Below are 24,885 nucleotides of genomic sequence, written 5' to 3' on the forward strand. Positions count from 1 at the left end.
CACATATCTCCAGAAGCACCAGCCCTTCCATCAAGTTTCATCTTTAAAATGTTTGTTCGGCGTGTGTGTGTGTGTGTGTGTGTGTGTGTGTGTACACGTTTAAGGAGATATGTGTATGGAGGTTAGAACACAGTTCACTAGGATCATTTCTTTACCATGTGGACATGGAATTGAACTTATGCCCTCAGGCTTGGTGCCAAGTACCTTTAATGCTAAGCCATCTCATCAGCCCTGAAGCTGCAGTTTCATTTCCTATCTCCTTGAGACTTTCCAGGGCAGCCTGTGTCTAGGCTGCAGTACATCTGTGGAGAAGGAGACAGGAGGGATGGAACAGTGAATGTCTTCTGTTCTGTAACCCACATGACAGCGGAAAATCATGTTCTTGTTTCATAGCTCAGGCCCTGATAGTTCAGATCGTTGCTGTCTGAGCAGATTTAATATTTGAGAAGCAACAACCTGTCTCTCAGTATTTCAAGTGCTGTCACTTTAAAAGGCATCTTTTTGTATCTCACTTCCAATTCCTGAGTCCTGATTTAGGGTGGAGGAAGAAGAGCAATCATTTTGAAGACATTGCTTACTATTTACTTGTCATCTCCTTAGGATTTGAATTATTCAGACAGACTACATAGATTTTGACTTTTTCCTTTTATGGCATCTGTGTTTATTTCATTTTTATTTTCATTACTAATACAGAGAGTACAAAGACTCCATCCACCAAAGTAGACGGCTGTCTCGGTGGAGTAGCCATTTGCACAGCATCTCGATCAGCATAGCCCTAAACTTCATCAACTTGGTGCTTGTATTCTTAACTGCAGCTCCCCCCTTCCTTGCAACTTTCTTTTCCATTTCACAACATCTGAATATGTCTGTCCCTGAAAGTAGTGGGACCTTGGAGAGGGCCCTTGATTTGGCCCAGGTGAATTTCATTTGTGAAGTAAAGAATTCCTCCTATGTGCTGGGAGATGCTGAGACTCGGATGATAGGGTATGCTGTAGTTGGTTGTTTTTACTCTTTACTCTCTGGGGAGGCCCAATACCCAGCAATACACATGGAGAGTTATTATTATAAATGCCAAGCCTTAGCGTGGCTTGTTTCTAGCTAGCCTTTCTTTCTTTCTTCCTTTCTTTCTTCCTTTCTTCCTTTCTTTCTTCCTTCCTTTCTTCCTTCCTTTCTTCCTTCCTTTCTTCCTTTCTTTCTTTCTTCCTTCCTTTCTTCCTTCCTTTCTTTCCTTCTTTCCTTCCTTCCTTCCTTCCTTCCTTCCTTCCTTCCTTCCTTCCTTCCTTTCTTTCCTTCTTTCCTTCCTTCCTTCCTTCCTTCCTTCCTTCCTTCCTTCCTTCCTTCCTTCCTTCCTTCCTTTTTTCTGGTTTTCCAAGACAGGGTTTCTCTGTAGCTTTGGAGTCTGTCCTGGAACTAGCTCTGTAGACCAGGTTGGCCTCAAACTCACAGAGATCTGCCTGCCTCTGCCTCCTGAGTGCTGGGATTTTAGCTAGCTTTTCTTAAACTATCCCATTTACGTTTTGCTCTGGGCTTTTATATTTCTCTATTATATATACTTTTTTAAAAAAACTTTATTCTGTGGCTTGCTGTGTATCTGGGTGGCTGGCTCCTGCTATCCTTCTCTTTCTTCTTTTGCTCCTCGAGCTCTCTTCCCAGATTTCTCCTATTTATTCTCTCTGCCTACCAGCCCCAACTATCCTTTCTCTTGCCTTGCTATTGGCCATTCAGCTCTTTATTAGACCAATCAGGTGTTTCAGACAGGCAAAGTCACACAGTTTTACAGATGTAGACAAATGCAACGTAAAAGGACACAACACATCTTTGCATCATCAACAAAAGTTCCACAGCATAAACAAATGTAACTCATCTTAAACTAATATTCTACAACAGAATGTCATACTCTTCAAGAGTTGTGGTCCTTCTACAAAGGCTTCTCTGCCGAAATCTCAAAATCTCGGTGGAAACCTCTAATTGCTGCGCACCACGCCCCCGCCCCCGTGTCTGCGCTCTGTGCACTGGCATCCAGTTCGCGAGCTTCGGGCAAGGGGGCTGGAGGTTAAAATACACAGACACACACAGACAGAGAGACAGCGACACGGGTCATCCTTGAATTCCCCAAGAATGCCCCTTTTATTGCGTTCAGGGGCAGATTATATAGAGATAGCCACGCCCCAGCCAAACCCACCAGAAACTACTCTCCTGCCATCAGGAACTCCTGAAGGTTTCGTGCTCAGAGCAGCTGTAGGCACTCAGATCAGGGGAAAACAAGTTGTTTACAAGAAATTCAGGATCTGGGGTCTCACTGCTCCCAAAACTTCTCAAACACTGATGAACTGACTGCTCCACCCTTCCTTTTTCCAGTTTGAAGTCCCACAGTCTTAACTCTTTGAAAGGTTTTCATTACGTCCTTAATGAACTCTATCCCTCGACACTTGGCTCTGGCAGCCACTGAGTCTCACTCATTTGTATTATTTTGGGAAGGAGGTGTCTTTGGTTTACTTCTGGGTGAAAGTTTGTTTCCAGGAAAAAAAATCAAACTTGTTTTCTCTACGTGGAAGTTCACCAAGTGTATGCAGTGTGTGTCGGGGTCAGAAGAGGGTTCCAGACCACCTGGAACTTGAGCCACCATAGGGGTTGCGAAAACTGAACCCTGGCGCTCTGCAAGAGAAGAAAGTGTGTCACCCGTCCAGCCTCAAACTTTTAAAAGCAGATTTGTTTTGTTTGCATCCCTAAGCAAGATGTTATTTGATGACTGCAAACATATTTTTAGCATCTACTGAGTCTAGTAGATGTATCCTCAGTGCCCCTGAAGACCTACTTTTAACCTTGTCCACGCAGCTCCATGGCCCTGAGGCTGATCTAGAGGGGCTGCTCGTCTTTTGGGGTTTGGCTTCAGGCAGCCTCAGTAGGACATTTGAGTTACATCACAACACCACACCCCGCAACCCTGCACCCCGCAACCCTGCACCCTGCTCTGCATCGCCAACTTTTCAGCAGAACCACCTACAGTGCTGAGGATCACGGAGGCCTACTTTTGTGTGGAAAGGTTTTGAAGTTGCATAGGCATTGTGGTGCAGTCCTGTGATCCCAGAACTCATGGGGTGAGAGGCAGGAAGAGTGAAAATTCAAAGCCAGCGTGTTCAGCATAGAAAGGTCTGCCTGAAGACCTCTGAGCCAGCAAACTTCTCTCTCTGCATGGCCTGTCAATCATGTGTCAAATCAAGTATAACCTTTTCTGAATTTTTTTTCAATCTTGTCAATGTTAAAATGGAGGCAGAGGCAGGCGGATCTCTGGGAGTTCGAGGCCAGCCTAGTCTACAAGAGCTAGTTCCTGGACAGGCACCAAAAGCTACAGAGAAACCCTGTCTCGAAAAACCAAAAAAAAAAAAAAAGAAAAATAAAAAAAAAAAGAAACTTTAAAACATTAGTGTAAGTGATCATGTAAAGTATGTGTGAGTTTCTCTACACATAACGTAATTTTAAAACACAGGGCGTGCATTTTGTTATCGAGGCAAAATACTGAGAAACTATGATTTCATGGTATTTCTTTATTCAATTGTTTTGCTTGAGGATACCTTCAACAAAAGCCGTTGTAAATAGTGTTCAGTATTTTGAAAAAGGTATTGCTTGACCCACCAGTGTTTCAAAATACAACTTTTGTGAGAGAGAATTTTCCCAGTGAATGCTGCTGGATGAGAGAAGTCTGTCAGTTCTCCGAAATCACCCTTAGTTTCAAGGTGTGGCTTCCTGTTGACAGCGGCAAACACGGAGCATTCGCAGACAGAATTTGTTGGAAAGATAAACAACGGAGAACACCAATCACACTTAATGGGTTATAAAAACCACAACCAAATGAAATTAGGAAAGGATCCAGTTAGAAGTGGGGGGAAGGGAGGGTCCCAGGAGTATAGGAGACGGAAGAGGGGTGAATATGATAAACCACATTGTTTGTGTCTGAAATTGTCATCCGCTAACCATGGAAAAGGCTTTAGAGAGCCCTAGCTGATTTAGTGAAGTCGCCACTAGATGGCAGCAGTGAACAACAAAAATAAACAGGCCTCTAGCAACAGGAAAGAAAAAAAACTAAAAAACTTCCAGTTTTTATCTCTCTCCCTCCCTGCCCTGCCTTCCGCAGTTATTACAGGCTCACTCCCTCACTCTTCCTCTCCATGCCCCCCGTTGTCCCTGTGTTTACAGATGTAATTTTGAAAAGCCCTACCTGCTTCTGTAGAATTAGACATGACAATCGGCCACACGAAGAGTTGTCGTGTAGATACTAACAATGCACGAAGTATTTTCAAGAGGTTTCTCATATCTGCTTTGTACTGGAGGTGGGGATCAAGCTTCAGAAGATAGCAAGGCTCAGAAAGACCTACGCTTTCGGTCCAGGGCCCTCACATGCTGGCAGATTGAGACCCGCTGGGGTGGAGCGCCAGGGCAGGGGCTTAGGGGACTAATAGAACATGCTAGAAATTTTGGGACTCCTTCTCCATTGATGAGACATATTCCGCCTCCCTGGTCTTATCAAAGCATTGGCTCGATAAGGATCAAAGTGCAGGATGGAAGTTTTTCTTTGAAACAAAGAAAAACAAAAGAAAACCCACCCACCCAACATCCAGACAGGCAAAGAAAGCAAGAAAGCCAAGCCCAGCACGGTGCAGGTACAGAAAGAGCTGCCTGCTTGCTGATCTATGCACAGGGGAGTCAAGGGCTTGACTGGCAGCCCGATCCAGGCCTGAGCTGGAGAGTGAGATTCTGGCTCCTCATTCTCCCCAGAGCCATCATTCCCCTCAGTAAATCTCCCTTATTTATTATTAATTTATTTATTCTATTTCTTAAGTTTTCTCCCTTTGAAGACTGGATTCTGGATTCTGAAGCGTAGAATTTGAATTTTTATCCCCTGATCCCGATCCACCAGGCACACAAAAGCACGGAATCTAAGGTTATATGAAGTAGGCGTTATGAAACCTCACTAGTTGTAAGATAATCTGAAACACATACACACACACCTCACACACATATATGTATAAACCCAAGGGGGTTTAAATGGGAATACTCTGTCAGTGAACAATAACAAATCGACTCACAGACGACATGGTCTATTAAGTGGAAATCTCATCGTCTGGTACATGTTAATTTCCTATGAACTATTGTCAAAAATGCCCCAGAGGCACCCAAAGCATGCCAGGCTATTGCCATTGCTCTTGGTTGCCTGCCATAACTAGATGGTAAGACTTATTGATGAAGATGCCACACACTTTAGTTGCAGAACACAGAGAAACCAGTCTTGGACTGACCAGGAAACTCTCCCTAGTGGTCAACGTTCACAGGCTGGCAAGTCCTGTGCCGGCTGCTGGAAGACAAAAGATGACAAAGGTCCCATCCATTTACGGATCCTGTATGTTACAATTCTAACTTGCCAGACAATAGTTACCCACTGGTGTAATAGTGGCAAGACTGTTTATGGGGCGGGGGGACCAACCACTTTCTTGAATTGATTTGAGACCAGCTTCACATGAAGGAATTCATGCCTTGTACTTTAAACATGGTCAAATCCATGACTAGCACACTCAAAAGTTCTAGGGGAGAAACTGCTGATGTTTTTTTAAGTTGTTTTCTTGTCATACTGCCTTCTCAATATTTATGTTTATATCCATAGATTGGTGCTTGACCATCCTTGGTCTGAGAAGCTTCTTACTGGAGTAGTGATTAATGCGTAGATAAATTACCATTCAAAGTGCTAAAAAATCACTGACAGTGAGTGCTCATGTGTAAAGACAGTCACTTTTCTTTTAGACTGTGGTCATTGATGGGTTCTCTGGGCCCCGGTGGGAAATCCCACACCCTTGCACATATGGGCAGCAATAATGGGACACAGTGAGTATAAAAGAAAAATAAGTGAAGAATTATAAAAAGAGGACCTGGAGCCAGGAGGGAGCTGCGGTGTGGCCTTAGGTGGGATTTGTAGGGAATGTGGGGAGTGGATTTGATCATATTCATACATGTATATGTATGACATTTTCAAAGAATAAATATACATGCATGTATATGTATGATTTCTTTTATTATTTATTATGGCATTTTCAAAGAATACTTAACACTATTTTTTTTTTAAAAGCAGGCATCAGAAAGCTTCTTTGAGGTTAGCCATGCCACTTGGGGACAGTGAGCAGAGGCGCTTCCAGCTGCCATATTTTTCAAAATCTATAGATAATAAAGGCATAGAGGAAGAGTTACGCCTTTACCCGTCTTCTTCTTTTTCACAGTCTTTGTCTCTTTCACACACAAATACTTGAACAAGAGAAGAAAACGCATGCCAGTATTAAACGAGCCCTGCCATCACCAAAGGGGTTTTCAAAAATGCTTTTACTTGCCCCACCTGTCAATTGTTAGCTCCTGGTGTTGAAGTTAACACCAGTCCGTGACAAGAGGCCAAGAGGGAGGCGTTGACTCTGAAGGAAGCAGCATTTGGACTCCAAGTTCACTGAAGAAGGGCTATGTGACCTCTGACAGAAGCTGTGACACCCCAGAGCCTAGCATGTTATTTCAGCAGGGCTTTGAGCTGCCAGGCAGCACACACACACTGAGTGCAATTGTGAGGGTGAGTTGAGAAATCACGGCTCCCGTTGCTGTGTGTGAGTCCTTAGTCAAGTGCTGGCAAAAACCCCCAGAGCTGTGGTTTTTCTCATTTATAAAGCAAAATTGACACGGCTTACCTACAGTGTTGCTCTGTGTGTGAACTCACCTGGGAAGTTCCTGGCATACCTGGGCCCATAGTAGGCATTTAATGAATGGAAATAATTTAATCAGGACAATGATAGAGGAATAGATTGTGGACTGTGGAGTCTATCAGGATCTGCTTCGTTCTTGCTCTTCATCGGAGACAGACTTTGGGTCAAGTGTGAGCTACCCGAATCTCATCTGCAGGATGGAGATGATACCATGCCATTACAGGCTTGCTGCCTTGGCCCTGGCTAATCATTCTTCTCCCGGGGATTACTACTATTGTTCAGTCCTTAAAGTATATATTGAGTTGAAAACATTTTCTTTTTGTCTTTGGAAGTGAGAAAAATATACAACAGAACTATTGCTTTGGGCCAGTTGTGTTGGTATATACCTTTAATTTCAGGCAGAACCTGATAGCTCTCTCTAAGTTCAAGGCCAGCCTGATCAACAGAGAGTTTAAGGCTAACCAGGGCTACATGGTGAGACCCTGCTTCAAAAATCAACCAACTCCCCAGAGAATCTAGACAATAAAGAAGACCTTAAGAGAGACATACATGGGGCTACATAGGAAGGAGAAAAAAACAGATCTCCTGAGTAAATTGGGAGCATGAATGTCACAGGACAGGGTAGAAGGGAAAAGGGGAGGAAAAGACGGGAGTAGACAAAAATGTGTAGCTCAGTAAGTACAATAAAAAAAATCAACCAACCAAAAAATAAAAACCAACAGCTCTTGCTTCAGGGCATATATAGATTTATTGGCAATAAAGCAACAACAACAAGAAAAAACAGAAGTATAATAGGTAGAAACATTGTTGCTTAAACTTAAAGCAAGCGAGCATCAGTACCAAGTGTAATAACATGATGAAGTGTATAATCGAACCTGGGAGAGTTCAGAAAAAGGAGAGTGGAGAGTGCCAGGGGCTGCCAACTTTTAAGCGAGGTTTTTCTGGATGACTGAGATTGCAGATGTGTAAATTGAGATGAACAGACAGTAACTCGCTAGGGAAAGACATAACAGAGGAGAGGAGGCCGCGATGGGATAGGCCACAATTTTAAGTGATGTGGATAGGGAAGACCCCTGAGAAGTTCTCATGAGATACTGCTAGAAACAGAGGTGAACCATAGTCACATCCAGAGAATCCATGCAGTGTGAAGGGCTGCTGCCAAAGCCCTGGCTTTGAAGCCGGTTTGTTATGTAAAGGGGTTAGGCCAGTCACGACTGGACAATGAGAAGCTGAGGACAAGTCAGGCCTGGGAAGCTGAGGACTATGACACTAGGAAGGTATCGTGGAGGGGCAGGGACCAATGTGTGAGCAGATTATGTGGACCTTGTATGCCTTCTCAAAGTCTTTGGCCCAAACTTGAGTGAAATGTGAGATCATTGTCTTTTGAGCAGAGAAAATGAAAGACTTAAGTTGGTCTACTAAACACTTTCCTGGCTGTTTATAACACTTTTAGAAATATGTTATAGGGAGCCGAAGGCAGAGAAGTATCTTTGACTCTTGGATATTTGCACACACATACACACACACACACACACACACACCACATACACACACAAAACCTTCCTTATGAAGGTTTGGTACAGTGGGAGAGGTTTTATTGAACGCAGATGCTACGGCATAAGTAGGTGTGGTAGCCAGGTTAAACATGTGCTGGCGTGAGAGGAACATCAGCGTTAGAGTCCTTCACTTGCCTTTTGTGGAGAATGAGAAACCAGAAATCTCTCCAAATAGGGAACTGTGAACCCAAAAAAACTCTTTTCTCATCTGGGGACTCATATCAGAAATCAGAAAACTTGGTTGGGCTTATCTTCCTACAATGCTTAGTGTCATTTCCTTGTGTGAATTCTCACCATTCTCTTTTTCAATGGAACGTCCAAGAGCATCTTAAAATCTTGCTGCATGAGCTCTCTACTTCTCCAGGGAGGGAGAGTCCTGGGAATACACCTCTCTCACCATTGCTGCTGCCGAGAGAGAGAACAAACTGTTCCCGGACTGTTTCCATTACTTACCTCTCAGAATTAATCCTGTCTTAATGAATTGCTTTTATCTTCTTTAGCACAACCAGACTCAATTCAAAATATCTGGTTTACAAGGTTGTTATGATGGTACCCAGACGTGGTCCAAATGGAAAGAGCTCAGCACATGCCTTGTTTATATCAGGAAATCAATACCGTGTCACATCTCCTCTCCCAGGTTTTCATCTCCCCTCTCCTGGGAGCTTATTGAGGACAAGAATTCTGTCTCATAACTTATTGCTTTCTTTTCTTAGCAAAGAATAAAATAACAGTAAGGGTTTCTTCATCAAGATTATGAAAGAAAGTCTGTCAACACTCAGATGTGAAGTCCTGCCCCGTAGATGTTTCTCTAACTCAATAAAGCCGAGCAAGAACATTATAGATGATTCTGTTGTAAGTAGTCTTAAGAGAAACAACTGCCAAAGTCCTGGGATGTTTCCTTTGACGGAACTCACTTAAAACAGCTGGAAGTTAAGCTTAATCTGACCATGCCTGTACCTGGTTCAGTCACCAGCAAGTAAAGATGCCACATGGCCATTCTTCTCTTCCATATAAACTCACACTTGTTTTGATTTCTTGTTCATCATGGCCGAGAGTCCTCATATCTTGAATACATTTAACTCTGTGTCTTGTGCGGGTTGGCCTTGCTCATTTGGGACATATCTGTTCTGAAAGCAGATAGACGTCCTGATGACTCCACCTTGTCTACTTTGCCTCCTGCATTTTTCAGATTCTTGACGTCGAGTTTGTGCTTTGAAATTAATTGTATACTTTTTGAGAAATTAATTGCACAAAGGGATATGTACAAATCCATCTGTCTACACAGCTCCATCCAGCACACGGAAGAGAGACTGTTTACATTTCTTAAAAATTTTTTAAAAATAAAACCAATTAAAATTTCCACTTCCTCCCTCCTCCCACTTCCCTCTCGCTCCCTCACTCACCCTCTCCCCCACCAGTCCTACAGGAGAGCAGGGTACCCTGCCCTGTGGGAAGTCCAAGACCCTCCCCGCTCCATCCAGGCTTAGGAAGGTATGCATCCAAATAGAATAGGATCCCAAAAAGACAGTACATACAATAGAAACAAATCCCAGTACCATTTCATTGACTTCTCAGTCAGCCCCAATTGTCAGTCACATTCAGAGGGTCCAGTTTGATCCCATTTTCATTCAGTCCCAGTCCTGCTGGATTTGGTGAGCTCCCATTAGATCAGGCACACTGTCCCAGTGGGTGGACCAACCCCTCGTGGTTTTGACTTCCTTGCTTATATTCTCCCTCCTTCAGCTCTTCAACTGGACCTTGGGAGCTCAGTCCAATGCGCCACAAGGCCAGTTCAGGCACCCTCTCCTCCACTGCCCAGGGTCCTAGCTGGGGTCATCCCCGTGGACTCCCGGGAACCCTTCCATAGCCAAGCCTCTTGCCAACCCCAAAATGGCTCCCTCAATTAAGATATCTCCTTCGCTGTTCCCATATCCGTCTGTTTGCGTCTCTTATCTCTTGTCAACAGTGGTAGCATTTCTGAGAGAGAGAGAGAGAGAGAGAGAGAGAGAGAGAGAGAGAGAGAGAGAGAGAGAGAGAGAGAGAGAGAGAGAAAGAAAATGTCGTTGTTGAGACTGGAGAGGTTTTCATTATTTCAAAAGAAATCCTTCTCCTTGCCTGCAGGTTCTTCTACCCTAATGGAGCAGACTTGATTTTGTGCTCGTCCCACACTAATGAAGTGTCTGTGCTTGTGTGAGCTTGGAAATGTTTCTAGGCACCAATGTTTCCTTTATTCTGACAAACAGGAGATCCAGTTGGCACCCAGTGAACAGAGTGCTCCAGCTTAAATCTTCATAACCCTGTCCAATTTCTTACCTTTTCTACTGACCCCTGACCAAATTAGCATCTCATTTAAAAAATATAAATTCTTTTTCTGAATAAATACCTCTTCCAAAGCTCTTTTTACTCACTATCCTTTTTAATCCCACAACTTTCCCTCTCTTTTTATCCAGGTAAAATCCCATCCAGTCTTCAGATGCTCCTGCTCCTCTGCAGCTCTGCAGCCCTCAGCACAGCTAGCTCCGCTTCTACCATCAACAGTGAGGCTCACTTATAGAACAATTACTTTAACCTGGAAAACACGCCTCGTTCCAACGATCCTATAAGGTAAGCATTCTTATTTCTGGGTGTCTCAGTGGAGGAATTCAGAAGACCAGGGAGGTTAAGTGGCTTTCTCAGCTTTCACACACAGTAAGAAAAGATTCTCTTTCAAGTCTCTTTGGTGAAGTGACATTCAAATGTTTTTGACCCAGAGCTGCGAGGCCCAGGTATTCCTTGAGTGACAGCAACATAAATTTGATCAATCACTGTCTCAGCACTTTGCAATTATCACATGTGATAATAAGCTCTTTGGAACTGGAAACTCTGTGTTTGTCTTTTGTCTACACATAATTGGTTTAAAATAAGTATTAGCTCAATGAAGTAGATAAAAAAGCATCTTTCAGAGACTTTTGAAATCCAACAAGGTCAGTATTAAGCCTCTAACCATGCTGGCCTATTAATAGTTTAATTCAGTATTGTTAACAGTTTGAAAATAGATCATATATGCAGAGATTTTAGAAGTTATGAAGATCCATAAAAGCTCACATTGGAAATGAAAGTTTTGTCAAGCAAGTCCTTGGTGTCCCTGATTCTCTTTAATATTAACTCCTGCTGTTATTGTGAAGGAGTACTACTGAAGGGTATAGTTATTAGTCAGTCCTGACACATGCCCTCATTCTACTTTACTTTTTAGAAAGTCTATAAGTAGCAGCTTAAAAAATTACAGGATACTCATTTTTCCATTTGTATGTGACCTATCTTGTATGGATCTTCAATACTATTTATTATAGTATCATGAGTGAGTCAATATTGGAAATTCTCCTACTTGCTGAGTAGGTGATGAAAGTCTTTGTTTCTGACATTGTGATTTTACATTTGGTATTTGGTCTTGCAAACCATGAAACCTAATATAGTGCATTTAGATGTACAATATTTGTGAAATTTTTCTTCTATTCCTTGTCTTTGGGGTTCCCATTTTCTTTATGCTGTGTAAATTTCCATTTTTATTGCTTCACAGCTGGTTTCCAGCATGAAAACCACTCCAATTTTCTACCATCTTGGACACGCAAAAGTCCCTTTCTATAGCAAATAGCAAGAAATGAAGCCAGAAACAAACACATAGATGTATACCAGGCTTTTTCTTTTAGGCCACCAACTAGCTCCCAAATCATGACACAGAGAGTTATTATTAGTTATGAATGCTTGGCCCAGCTTAGGATCTTTTCTGGCTAGCTCTTTTAACTGAAATTAACCTGGTTCTCTTTATTTACCTTTTTCCTTGGGACTTTTTCCCTTTCTTACTTTCTGTATAGCTTACTTTCACTGCTTCTTGTGTCTGCTGGGTGTCAGCTGCCTGGCTAGCCCCTGACATCTTCTTCTCTTTCTCTCTCATTCTCTTCTTTCTTCTGTTTTCTTCTTATTGAGAAAGATTTCTCCTCCTATTTATTCTCTCTGCTTGCTAGCTTCATGTATCCTTCTCCTTCATACCTCTTGGTCATTCAGCTCAGGGCTCAGGGAACCCCGCGGAAGAGTGGAAGAGGAGGCAGAAGGAGCCAGATGGGAAGGAGGACTCCAGGAGAGCAAGCCCACTAATCAGCATGAGCAAGGTTTATGTGAAATCACGGAGACCGAGACCTTATTTTGGGCTCTTCTGTTTGTCTTGTTCAGCTCCAATCTGATAGTTTTTGTTCTATCTTATATTTTATTATTATCCCGTAGAAATCAGTTTGTTTTTGAATGAGAGACAGAACAGGAATGGATCTGGATAGGAGGATGGTAGGAAGGAACTGGAAGAAAAAGGAGGAAAAACTATAATTAGTATCTATTATTTGAGAAAATAGCCTATTTAAAAAGATAGGGAATAAAATGGAGAGAATATTATTTTCTCCTTCATGGAAGAAATATATTCGGTGGCCAACCCATTGTTTTCCCTGGGCTGGTGCTTCCTAGCATTCAGTATAAACTGTCCAGAGTTGCACAGAGTCCCCTCTGCACCATCGCTGTGAACCCTTTGGCTTTCAGAAGATGCAAAGCCTGTTCTTTTTAGATACCATTTGCTGCCTCAGGCTCATCTGCTGCTGTTTAGCTAAGGATGAAAGAACCCAGACAGTGAAAGGCTAGCTGAGTGAAAGGGAGAGCAGACACCCGCAGACACACCTAATTGGCTAACTTCCAAAACATCCTCAGGCTTCCTAGAGCTTTGATGAAGCATAAAAATCGGGTTTTCAGGGACTGAATGTCTTTTCAGAAGGGTGATAGATCCTCTTGCCAGGATTTTTAAAAAAAGACTAGAATGAGCCCCGTAGCCTACAACTGCCATCGTTCACTTTATTTAGACAGCAATAGGTTGATGAAGAAGGCTCCTGCTTTCTGAAAAGGAGGAACAAAAAAATGCTAGTTATCACACACGGGTCTCTAGGCTGTGTCAGCAACACTGTGAGCACTTGCAAGGAAAATGATTTAGCAGGTGGAAAGTAGTTTTATAAGTACGTTTCCACCCCTCCCTGGTGGAAAGTAACGGTGGCTCAGACGCTAGCGGTATCTCAGGGTGTAGAAGGGACTCTCTGGGGTTTTCTTTCCAGGTGACCATCAGCACGAGGTAAGCTCAGTTTTGCATTGACTAGGTTTGTGAAGGGTTGAAGGGCATCAAAGAGGCACAGGTGAGCACCACTCATGCTGCGGGTGCTCAGGGAGCCCCATGGAAAGTCTGGCTTGCATCCTTCATTCATAGTCCTTCACATTCATTCTTCCATTGTCTTCTCAAACCTGGCGATATAAAAAGACATATATAAGATTTACCTCACAATTCCAGGGCATTCTGTTCACTGTAATGAGTGGGCAAGTTCTATTTTATTAACTAAATAAGTTTGTCTTTCTTTTTCCTATTTAATATTTGTCAAAATATTATATAAAATCGAAAGATTCGTTGGAACATTGGAGATAACTCTAGTGATACATCTTGCTACCCTTCTCTTTTCTAAGTGTCAGTATTTTCTTCTTAGGTAAAGTCTCACAATGTTGATGTGGGATTCCCCTCTGTATGCTGTGGATATGTTTTATTACCATTGGTTAATAAAGAAACTGCTTTGGCTTAAGGCAGGGAAAATCAAAGCAGAGATAGTGAAGGAAAGGAAGGCAGATTCAGGCAATTAATTTTTATAGTTTTTATAGTATAGTGAATTTAGGTCTTTGTAAGTTTAAGAAAAGCTTTAGTTGTAAATGTTTATCTTCAAATTTGCATTTGGGCAGAGGAATTATTCCTCATTGATGCTTAAATATTGAGATGAAATATCATTTAGGCATGTCCACAGTATTTCAGATGTGGAAGAAAGTCCAGAGTTTCTTTAGAAGGGGAGAGGTTTTGGAATAAATCTAAAATTAATATTGTATCATTTGAGATTAACTAACATAATTTGTATTAAGTAGTATCAGCAATGTAATTTTTGTAACTTTTGGCCAATCTGGTCTACAAAACTAGTTCTAGGATAGCCAGGGCTACACAGAGGAATTCTGTCTCAAAAAACCAACCAACCAAAGCAAAGAAGCAAATAAATTCCAAACAGACAAACAAACAGTGCTCCCCCCCCACAAAAAACCTTAGTGATTTAGATGTATTTAGAAACACATGGATAGTTGTTACTAGATCACACAACACAGGTCCAGATAATGCATTCAGATTTCACCTGTAGCTGTAGAATTTATCTATGTCAAGGCAAGACAAATTTCAAAGTCATTTACATAAGTTAAGTTTTTAAAACTGTGATCACTGGAATGGTGATTGTTTCAGGCAGTGTGTGTGGGTGGAAAGAATACAGAGTGTGAATCAGACTTAGAAGACACCTTCCCTAGTGAAACAGAAAGGTGTCTAGGGTTTCCATCTGTGGCTTTTCCTGGGGAGATATGAACAGACGTCTGTTCATCCCAGATAGGGCATGGATGGTAGATGAGAAACAATTCTACTCATGTCCAGCTTGGTGAACCAGTGGGTTTCTTGGGGTTCCTTACAGAAGCGTAGGTGTTCCAAGGGCAGCTGCATCACCTAAACTCATCTCAGCATGGGTGATGAGTCATGGAAGTTGCATCCCCAGAACTCATTACAAAATTTTCAGGCAGTTGCATTGAAGAGGGTCTCTTCTCCTCTGAAATCGTTTATTGTTCTTATAGCACAGAATACGGGGAGAGGCCTGTGAATCTTGCAATTTCCTGAATATTGTTAAGTTTTTTGAGATTCCTAGGCCTTATGAGCTCTTCTCCTCCCTAGAGGAGGGGATGTTCCTGTTTAGAGTAACTAGTCAGAACTGCCCCACCAAGACTTGTATAAGACCAGTTACCTGAGAGAAGAACATGGAGCAATCAAAAACACTTTCCTAACAGTTTTTTATTCCAGGATTTTCTTTGCTTGGACTTTCTACACTTTAAAAATTTCCACGGTTGAGCCGGTGTGATTCCATTGCACCTACAAATCTCTCACACTCTTGCACACTCTTCTGTTGTATGATTACAATATTCTGCTCTTAATGTGAACATATCTGTGTATGCTAAATAGTGTCTCCTCCTTCCATTTCCTATGCTGATTATTACTTGTATAATATAGAGGGTTGGTGTAAACTATGTAGGCTCAGAGATTAAAAAAAAGGAATAAAAATTTTAATGGGATAATAGATAATATAATGTGAACTTATTCACACTAATAATAATAGTGGGTAATAAAGTGAATACTTGTGAACTATTATTTATGGATAATTTACTTTGGTATAGATTTTTGTATAAGTTCATATTATATTTGTTATTTCTGTTTACAATATTTGTACACTTACCCAAAGTTATTCTTTCAGATTGTATAGTGTGTGTTTTTACCTCTGTTTAAGACATTTCGTATATTGATATAACTTTTAGGGTATATTTTCATATTGCATCATATATTATTCTTACCTCTGATCAAGGTACTAATACATTGTTTACATTTTGAGGTCATTGTCCTCATTTGCTGCACATTTGTTTACAGGTTATTTCATATTCTTATATAAAGTCTTCGTCTTAAGTTATACAGATATTAAAATGTTATAGGTCAATAATTATTCATATTTGTTTCACATATAGTCAGATTTATTAGGATCTTTAGATACATAGGGATTGTATCCTGCCTAGATAGATAATTTTCAACCACTGCAAGGATCTGTATAATATGGTATTTAATAACTTAGGATTCTGTTTACATGAGACATGATTGCTCCTTACAGCACCTATCTATTCCCGAAAGGACATTGAGCACCAAAGACACTCCACTTGGAGTTTGTTTTCTTTTTGGCACAATTGGCCTTTGGGCAAGGAACTACCCAAGACTCAACCACTGACAAAGTACATGGTATCCAGACTAGAAAAGCAGGACACGAGGAAAAGGACAGCCAAACCTTGCCAAGACAGGGTAAGACAGTTCTGATAACTTTTCTGTCTCTGAAAATGGTCTGTTACTCTAGGCCTTAGCCAAAGTTAGTTGCTTCAACATTGCCAATGAGACTTTGGGTGATTGCTCAGATAGCCAGTTGTCTCTGTCATATACTCCTTGCTTTGGAAGTTTCTTGATTGTACTTCCTGCCTACTCAAGTAATATTATCTTCCTTCTCAGGCCTTCAATAGGGTTGAAGATTAGATAGTCATAGTTACCTTTCTCTTATGATTTAGCCAAGCCTATTTCTGATGCAAGAATTAGACTCTTTAGAACAGAATGTTTATTAAAACATTTATCATGTGTTCCTTGATTAATACTGTTTATGTTGGTTGTAATTTTATACTTGATATGTGTTTCTATTGTATATAGTTTTGTATTGGGTTTGGATGGTTCTTATTTAGACAAAAGGGGGAGGGGATGGGGAATCTTTGTCAACCAATTATCTTTAAGAGGTGGGACCAAGTTAGGGTATGGCTTTCTGGGACCTCAAGAAAATTGGTGCAAGGCCCAGGTACTCTCTCTGTGTGGTTCCCTTGCAGAACAGATGAGCTTGGACTTTTGTTCCTCTTTTGTGAGTTTGCCCCTTATAATAAGTAAAAATATAATTGTTTTATCTTTTAGCTAGCCTGGTTGTTTCTCAAACTGAGATAATTCAACACACACCTCTTTGCAATCTGACACAGCAGATGGAGGGAAAAGGACCCTGTCTACTATTGCCTTACATCCTATTTTTGATCAATCATCACCCCCAAGTTTGCTCCGACATTCTGTTTTTGGATTCTGTCTTTCTGTTTTTTATGCTCATCATAAATATAATTATTTTATTATATTTTTTATTTGTGTGTACGTGTGTGTGTATGCATGTGTGTGTGTGTGCATATTACAGCAAGTGTGTGGAGACCAGAAGACAACTTGTAGGAGTTGATTTTTTACTTCCACCATGTAGGTCTTAAGGATTAAACTAAAATCTTTGGGCTTGCAGGCAAGTGCCCTTACTCATTGCTTCCTACTTCTGATGCGAAACTCCAGTGGTGTTAGAGTTCACAGTAAATTATCTGTGTTCTGAACTTCCATCGCATTCCACATGGCACAGCTCATAGCCAGTTCACTTGAATAAAAATCCCTTGTCTTACAGATACTGTCTCAGTTCCTTTGTCTCTCATATCTTGCTGTGCTAGAAAAACGATTGGAAATAAAACATAATACACTCCATTCTTTAGATCCTAAATTCCTTGATGTCTGTTCTTTTTCATGGAATGCTTTTCAGATTTCAGTGATTGCTGAGCATCTGCTGTGTGGAGAAATTGTAGTTACTGACCCTGCACATCCCTTGGAACTTCACAGAGTTCTTCCTTGTCAGAGAGTGCTATGATTCTTCTCCCTGGACTGCCTGGTTGGATAGCCATTGGAGCATAAGAAGCACCTGTTTGTGTGATGTAGCATAGTATTGAGTTGAACTGAACACTCTTGTGTGGACATCACTTTCAGAACTTAATTTATATTTCAATAGTTTGGCTTTCAAAAAATAGGCTATGTAATAGTCTATTAAATTCAAAGAAGCCCTCAATCAGTTTAAAAAATTAGAGATTAATATCACTTTCACTGAGGCTGAGTTCAGTCTATTAAAACTGGATTTTATTTGAATTACAAATGGCTAGTTTGGATTGATCATGTGAAGGTTTCTGAGACAAATATTTTAAAAGATTAAATAGGGAAGATAGTAAGGGATGGGTGCAGTAGTAACCTGTTGGAGGGGCCGCTAGTTAGTTCCCATTCGCTTAGCCCCAAAATAATCACACAGAAGCCATATTAATTAAATCACTACTTAGCCCATTAGCTCTTCATGGCCTACCAGCAAAGTTTCAGCATGTTTGTCTCCAGGCAGCTCCATGGCTTCTCCCTGACTCTGCCTTCCCTCTCCCAGCCTAGTCTAGTCTTCCCAGCCTACCTAAATTCTGCCCTGCTGTAGGTCCAAAGCAGTTTCTTTATTCATTAATGGGTAATCACAGCATACAGTGGGGAATCCCACACTGGCAACCTTTTATTTTATGTCGTTTTTATTTGACTTATATGCACTTCAGAGAAGAATAGTTCAATGAGGTAATGAAGGCAGGACAGAGTGGTAATGACCTCAGTTCAGAGCTTTAGGAAATTGAGAAGCAGAAAGAGATAAAAGGGAAAATTATAAACAGTAGAAAGAAGACCTAGATTTTATCTTCTTGTTCACTTTGCATGCCAGACATATATTTTTTAAAGGGCATAAAGACATAGAAACCATCTGTCTAAAATACTGTTGATTCAGTAAATAACTCCAGAAAGCCCAGGGGGTGAATCTGTGCCTGTCTGTGCCTACTACCTCATCAGAAGTGAGAGTGTGAGGGGGGAGAAGTGGCTTAGTGGAATTTGCTGTCATTTCTACTTTCAGTGTCTCACTGTGCTATACAAACAGAAGAGCCTTACAAAGACTTCTACTACAGTGATCTTATTTAACATATGAACATAATGGGACCTAGAGGAGCTAGGATCGTCGACAAAAGCAGATGTTTGTCAATTCACTTGAGTGTCATTTTGCCATGTAAACAGTGACAATAATTAGCACTGAGCTATTGCTCTGTGAAAAGCAAGTAACTGTGGCTTGCAAATCTCTAGGTCCATTACTGCCGAGATCATAGAAATGACTAGATACTTAAGAAATAATAGCAAAAATGATGAGTTTATTCATAAAAGGGTAAACAGTAAATAGTCAAAGTAAATAGAATGCGTATTAAATTCAGCATAAGACTTCATCCATGCAGATCTGGCAGAATAGTGTGGAGCCATTAAGTCAGAATTCAAATCCAAGTGAGTTTCTGCCTAGTTAGGTACATTTGACAAAACTTATTAGCCTCAGCTCTTTTTGCAGGCTTGTCTTAAAGTGGGAAAAATAATTCGCTCACTGCCCTGTTTGTACCCAAATAAAATGTTTAAGACAGTGGATAGATGCACTGTGACATGTGTCCAGTGATTTCAATTTCCCTGAATCCATGAGCCTGTGTAATCAATTTCCTTCTTAACTGTGGCACACACTGAGGGGTTAACCTCCAATGTGCAGATTAGGGAAACGGTGATAAGATGCCAGGCTTGTGAGTAGCTTGTCTAGCACAGTGACTTCCATCTTCCTAGATGACTGTCTCTCTTGCTGGTTTTGGTAACAATATTAATCATGGGTGACAGGTTTACATGGCAAGGGACAGAGGTCCTCACCCCAAAAGTTACCAGCCACTGCTGTTATTGTTGCTATTGTTGGTGGTGGTGATAACAATCAGCAGAGATGCTGATTTTCACGATGTTTGTGAACATGAGAAGGTAATGAACTTACCTGCAGCTACTGTTCTTGGTGCCCCCATTGGCTACAGGGTTTACCTTTACTCAGATAGTACCCCAAAGTCAAAAGTTACCAGCTCTAGTGATTCTGGTTAGTCCTTCTACTTTCCTGAGTTGATAACTGTGTGAGCTATAATCTGGGACTAGGTGAGGTAAGATAAGAAGTGCAAGAAGAAAGCTTTGCCAGATGTGATTTTAAACCATAATCCATGCTTACCTGACTTGCACCTAGTCTACTCCTGTTTCCTCTGTGCTTTTGACAGTTTCATTCTATGGAGTCAACCATTCTCCCCAATTTGTGCAGATGATGCAGGCTCAGGGGCACTGCCAGAATTCCCTGGAAATTTGTCATCATGCCCTGCACCCTAAAAAATTTTTAGCTTTAGAGTTTCCTATCAGAGCTCACAATGTGTTGCATTGTTTTCTTCTCACCTGTCACTGCACCTTACCGCTTGAAAATTTGATGCATGCAAGGCATAACAATTGCAGAATATGACACTATTTCTCACATAAACTACAATTAACTCAATTCCTTCTTCCTCTTGGACATTTGAAGTTCTTGTTGTTCCAACATTCTCTGCAGCACTAGACACATTGTTTTCACTGACTGCTGTGACCATATTACTAGTGACTTCTTTCCCAATTATCCTTTCTCTTTTTAAAAAATTTCCCCCCAGTATTTGAAAGAGTTAAAGTGGCTTCCAGAAGTGCTTGATGTTCTGGGAGAACCAGGCTCCTGGTGTCTGATTCATTTTCTGCGTGGGAGGTGTGCAGCTCTAACCTTGTCACTGACAGGCAAGTTCAGACTCTTCTCATACTGCAGAGAAGTCTGTCCATGCAGCTTTTGGAGGCTGAGCACAGCCATCAGACTATATATGCTCTTCCATCAACACGCTGGTGCTTGTTGGCACCATTTCTGCCTTGCATTGGGCAACTTGCAATTTCCTTTCTTCATCCAGACTGTCTTAAAAAAGGGCAGGTTTTATTTAGATGGCACATGTGCTGCGGATTCATCTTGTTTAGGTTTGACTGTGATTGTTCTGTCGTCCAGGGCAACAGAAGCAATGCTGTAAAGGAAAATGTTTGCCTTATTACCTGACCAAAGTGAGTGTACAGTTACGGTGATTTTAGTTTTTGGATACATTGGTTGCGATTTGAGAAGCAGCATCTGAAATAGGTAGTGAGTCATCATGGGGGGAAAGGAGGGAAGGTTTGGTCTTTAAGGAGGACGCTGGATGATGAAGGATGCTGACTGATGAAGGATGGCAGCTTTTCCTGTAGGTCAGGCGTCCACCATGCTGGAGGAAATCACATTCATTACATTTTGCCTCTCTGTTCCTGTTTGTTTTTGCACACCATGTGGTTTCAGATTTTACTTTTTCAGTTTTATGTTCAGCTGTCTTTTCCAACTGTTCACTCTTCCAAGTGACAGATTTTGGGACAAATAGAAATTGTAGAGACAAGAGCCCTAAGTGGACTACCTCTCAGGATTTCATAATTCTGTAAAGGCTGGTTCTTACAAACCATCTGTATGAGTAAAAACAATTAACATGACAAAAAGGATATTAGTATTCATTTAAGCCACTCTCCTACCCACGAGCAAAACTCATCTATGATGTGCAAATGGGGATAATTTCTGCTTTAATTCTGTCCCTAGATGGAAGACATTTATCTCATCAGAGAGCTCATTTATTCTTAGAGACTTATAATGAAATATTTTATTGGATGTGCTTGTGGACATCTGAAATCCCAGCACTAAGGAAGCAGAAGTATCATTAATTCAAGACCAGACCGGGTTATATACAAGATTCTGTCTTCAAAAGAGTCTCTTTTCATCTTTTCTTGAGTTCATTGGCTTCTTTGGAAATCAAAGTCTGCTATTATGTGAGATCTCTTTGTGTTATAATTAGAGACACGTACATCCTCAATGTCTTATTCTAGAGTTCTGTTGATGGGCTATGGTGCCGTCATTTATGAGAATTATATTTAAATTGGTCATTTTATTAGATTCTGTCTCAGGCTATGTGTCTTTAATAGGAATATAGTTTGTAAAAATAGACAGAAGCTTATAATTTACACAATTTACTGAATGAATGATTGCAGCATGAATGTTATGAATGAAATTGAGGCAAAAATAAATGAGAAAGAAATTTCAATATACCATACACAGAACAAAAGGCAGCCATGGGTTTGTAATACCTGCTCTATATACAACTGACTGACCACACCTAACTCATCTCCGCCATCTAGGCATCATCTGTAATTTGGAAGATTATTTGAGGTGTCTTCCTACTTTTGAACTTTAAAAAAATCTTTTCTAGTTCTAACTCTATACAGAAAATTGTTTTGATACTTTTGACCATTTTTAGTGAACAGAATTTATCTTTCCAAAAGAAAACAATTACTTAGTAGTTAATGTTATTTCTTATTCAAGTTATCTGGCATCAAAGTAGCAAACCTCTAAAGACACAAACAATAAAGGCCTATGTGACTACAAAGATGGCTCAATGGGTAAAGGTGATTGTTGAACATGAATGATGAGCCTGGGTTTAATTCCCCAGAACTCATGTAAAACTGTACCCATAAAGTAAGTACCCATAAGCTTATTGCTGTTCCTACGGGAGACAAAGACGGAGAGTGTCTGGAAACTCATGGTGTTCGAAGCAGAAAAGTAGCAAAGAGACCCTATTTGAAGCAAGATGGAAAGCAAAGAACTAACAATGTCTGAGTGTGTCCAGTGTTCTTGACACACTTACTACTGCATATAAGTACCTGCATTCACAACCTTGGAGGCATGAGGGCACACACACACACACACACGGTACGATACATACTTTGTGTTTAGTCTTTTAATACAAACTTTAAATTTTCAGTGATCAAATTTACATATAAAATGAACAAAGCACACAACATACATACATGCATGTTTCCTGCAGTGGACAGCATACTTCCACATTTTTTTGCATTTGTGAAGTGTGTATCCATGAAGAATATATTTTTCTGTTTTGCCCATTTGGGTCTTAGTTTCATACTATCATGTTTTCTATGTTCTGCGGATGACTGCTTCTGCACAACATTATGCTTGCAGGATCCATCCATAAGGATGAGGGTAGCATGGCTGCTCATTTATGCTTACAATGTAATACATGTATATCCTGCACTTTATTCAATTCACCGATGACACAAAATCAGATTCTGTCTAGTTTTGGATTTTTTTTGTTTCATCTATTACAGACAATGCTGCTAGGGATATTTTTTCTCTTGTCAAACGGTGTGCACTTCCAAGAGCTCTCTTCTGTGTGAGTCCAAACCTGAAGGTGCTGCATTGTAAGGTATGTGAGTTTTCGACAGTCGTGAGTCAAGTCCAAATCCTGAAATAGATTATAACACGCAAACGCTCCCCTCACTCTCTACGCAAGCACAAAGTTGGTTTTCTCAGGTTGTCTCACATTTTACATGGTCCTGTACTTCATGGTGCTTTTAAATTGTATATCCAATCACTAAACATCTAAAATTTCTAATTCTTTTCTGACCATTTTCCCCTTCCTCTTCCTCTTCTCTTTGAGGCAGAGTTCCAAGTAGGCCAGAATTGCCTCAAGCTCACTATGTAGTAGAACCAGTCCTTGAACACCTGATTTTTTTGCTTCTGGGCTCTGACTACTGGCATTACAGACTTACATCACTATGCTGTAGGAAATGGCAATGTATTATAAATTATTTCATATGTATGAGGTTTTCAGACATTTGAAAAATTTCTTCTTTTAAATTTTATTTTATTTATCATCATTGTGTTTGTGTGTGTGATATATATATGTGGGGAGGAGCCTGCGCCATCATGCATTTGTGTGGGATAGAGGACAACTCTGTGGCATCAGTTCCTTCCTTCCAATTTTAGTAAATTCTGGGGATCAAAGTTGGGCTTCCAAGTTTGTGTGTAAAGTGCTCTTATCCATTGAGTGATCTCTCCAGGCTGGGCCCAGGCTGTCTTCTGTGTTTCTGTTGTCCCAGAGAATGGTATTTTAAATGATCAGAATAGCTTGCCTGAAGTTTCCAGAACATTTGGACATTCGTAAGTCAGGTACACGCTTCATGCAGCCATACTGAAATCCAGAACACTGGTCAATGATTAATTTTACCTTTTATATTGAAGTGACAATAAATACTCTTCCCTTAGGACAGTAAGTGTGGCCTTTTCGTCTCATGGAAGCATCATTGGCAGAGTTGGATATGGTCTTATTATTTGTTGTCATGTCAAAGGAAAATTTGCCTAACACAGAGTAACATATATTTTCTCCTCACTTATTCACAGAGTTTAATGTTTCAGGTTTTACTTTGAGTCCGTGATCCAATTTGATTCCTTTTGTGTAAGATCTAAGGAATGGGAACTAGCTCACTCTTGTGACAGTGGATGTCCAGCTATTCCAGGACCATTTATTGAAAAGATGGTTCTTCATTAATTTATCTGACACTATTGTTGAAATAAATGGATTTTAAACATAAACACTTATTTCTTCATTTTCTTTCGTTCATTACTTTAGCTTTGTTACAAGTTTAGAAGCAGCAGTTGTCGCAAGCCCACTGATTTATTAGTTTCTCTTCTCTTCTTCTCACGAGGGTGGGGAGTACATATGGGAGATCAGACTCAATCGTTTGCCACGCCAGGCAAATGCTCTATCATTGAATTATATCACTAATCTTATATAGATAGCCCTTTCATGTTAATAGTAGTATATGTTTTAGGATTCTCACAGAAATATCTGTGAGAATTTTAATAGGGATTACACTGAATCTATTGATCAATTTGGAGATTGTTGTCCTCTTATAATATTAAACTTATGATTAGGTATGAGTTTCTTTCCACTTATTTAATTCTTTAATTCATCTCAACACTGTGTTATAACTTTCAGGGTATAAATTTGTACTTCTGTTAAATCTTTTCACAATTGTTTCATTTTGTTACATATTTATTATGAACGGAAGTATTTAGTTTTCTTTTTCTCCCTTCCTTCTTTCCTTCCTTCCTTTCTTTTTTTTCTTTTTTCCTCTTTCCTTTCAAGACAGAGTCTCTCAATATCACACAGGCTGTCCTTGATCAAGCTATGTACTGTTACTCTCCCGATAGTCCTATCTTCTTCCAACTACCAAGAATACAGATGCAAGTTCCCATGGTGGCTATGAATAGAATATTTTACTAACTTCATTTTTGTATTCCTTTCATTTTTAGTTTATGTAAGTATTATTGATTCTCAGA

The 24,885-nt window shown here is 40.5% G+C and overlaps 1 protein-coding gene across 5 annotated transcripts in view; it reads left to right on the plus strand.

Moving 5' to 3' along the window:
- Positions 1-24,885, plus strand: part of LOC130888556 (nonsense-mediated mRNA decay factor SMG5-like) — a 90,064-nt gene that overhangs the window by 59,493 nt on the left and 5,686 nt on the right. For 4 of the 5 annotated variants that reach the window (XM_057791616.1, XM_057791615.1, XM_057791614.1 and 1 more), the window contains one exon: positions 10,735-10,888. The gene's annotated coding sequence lies outside the window, so the exon portion shown is untranslated. Of the gene's footprint in view, positions 1-10,734; positions 10,889-16,221; positions 16,248-24,885 lie in introns of those variants that run through there. The other variant, XM_057791619.1, reaches the window with a different exon arrangement.

This window comes from Chionomys nivalis, chromosome 17 (genome assembly GCF_950005125.1).
Source record: "Chionomys nivalis chromosome 17, mChiNiv1.1, whole genome shotgun sequence".
NCBI classification, from domain to species: Eukaryota; Metazoa; Chordata; class Mammalia; order Rodentia; family Cricetidae; genus Chionomys; species Chionomys nivalis.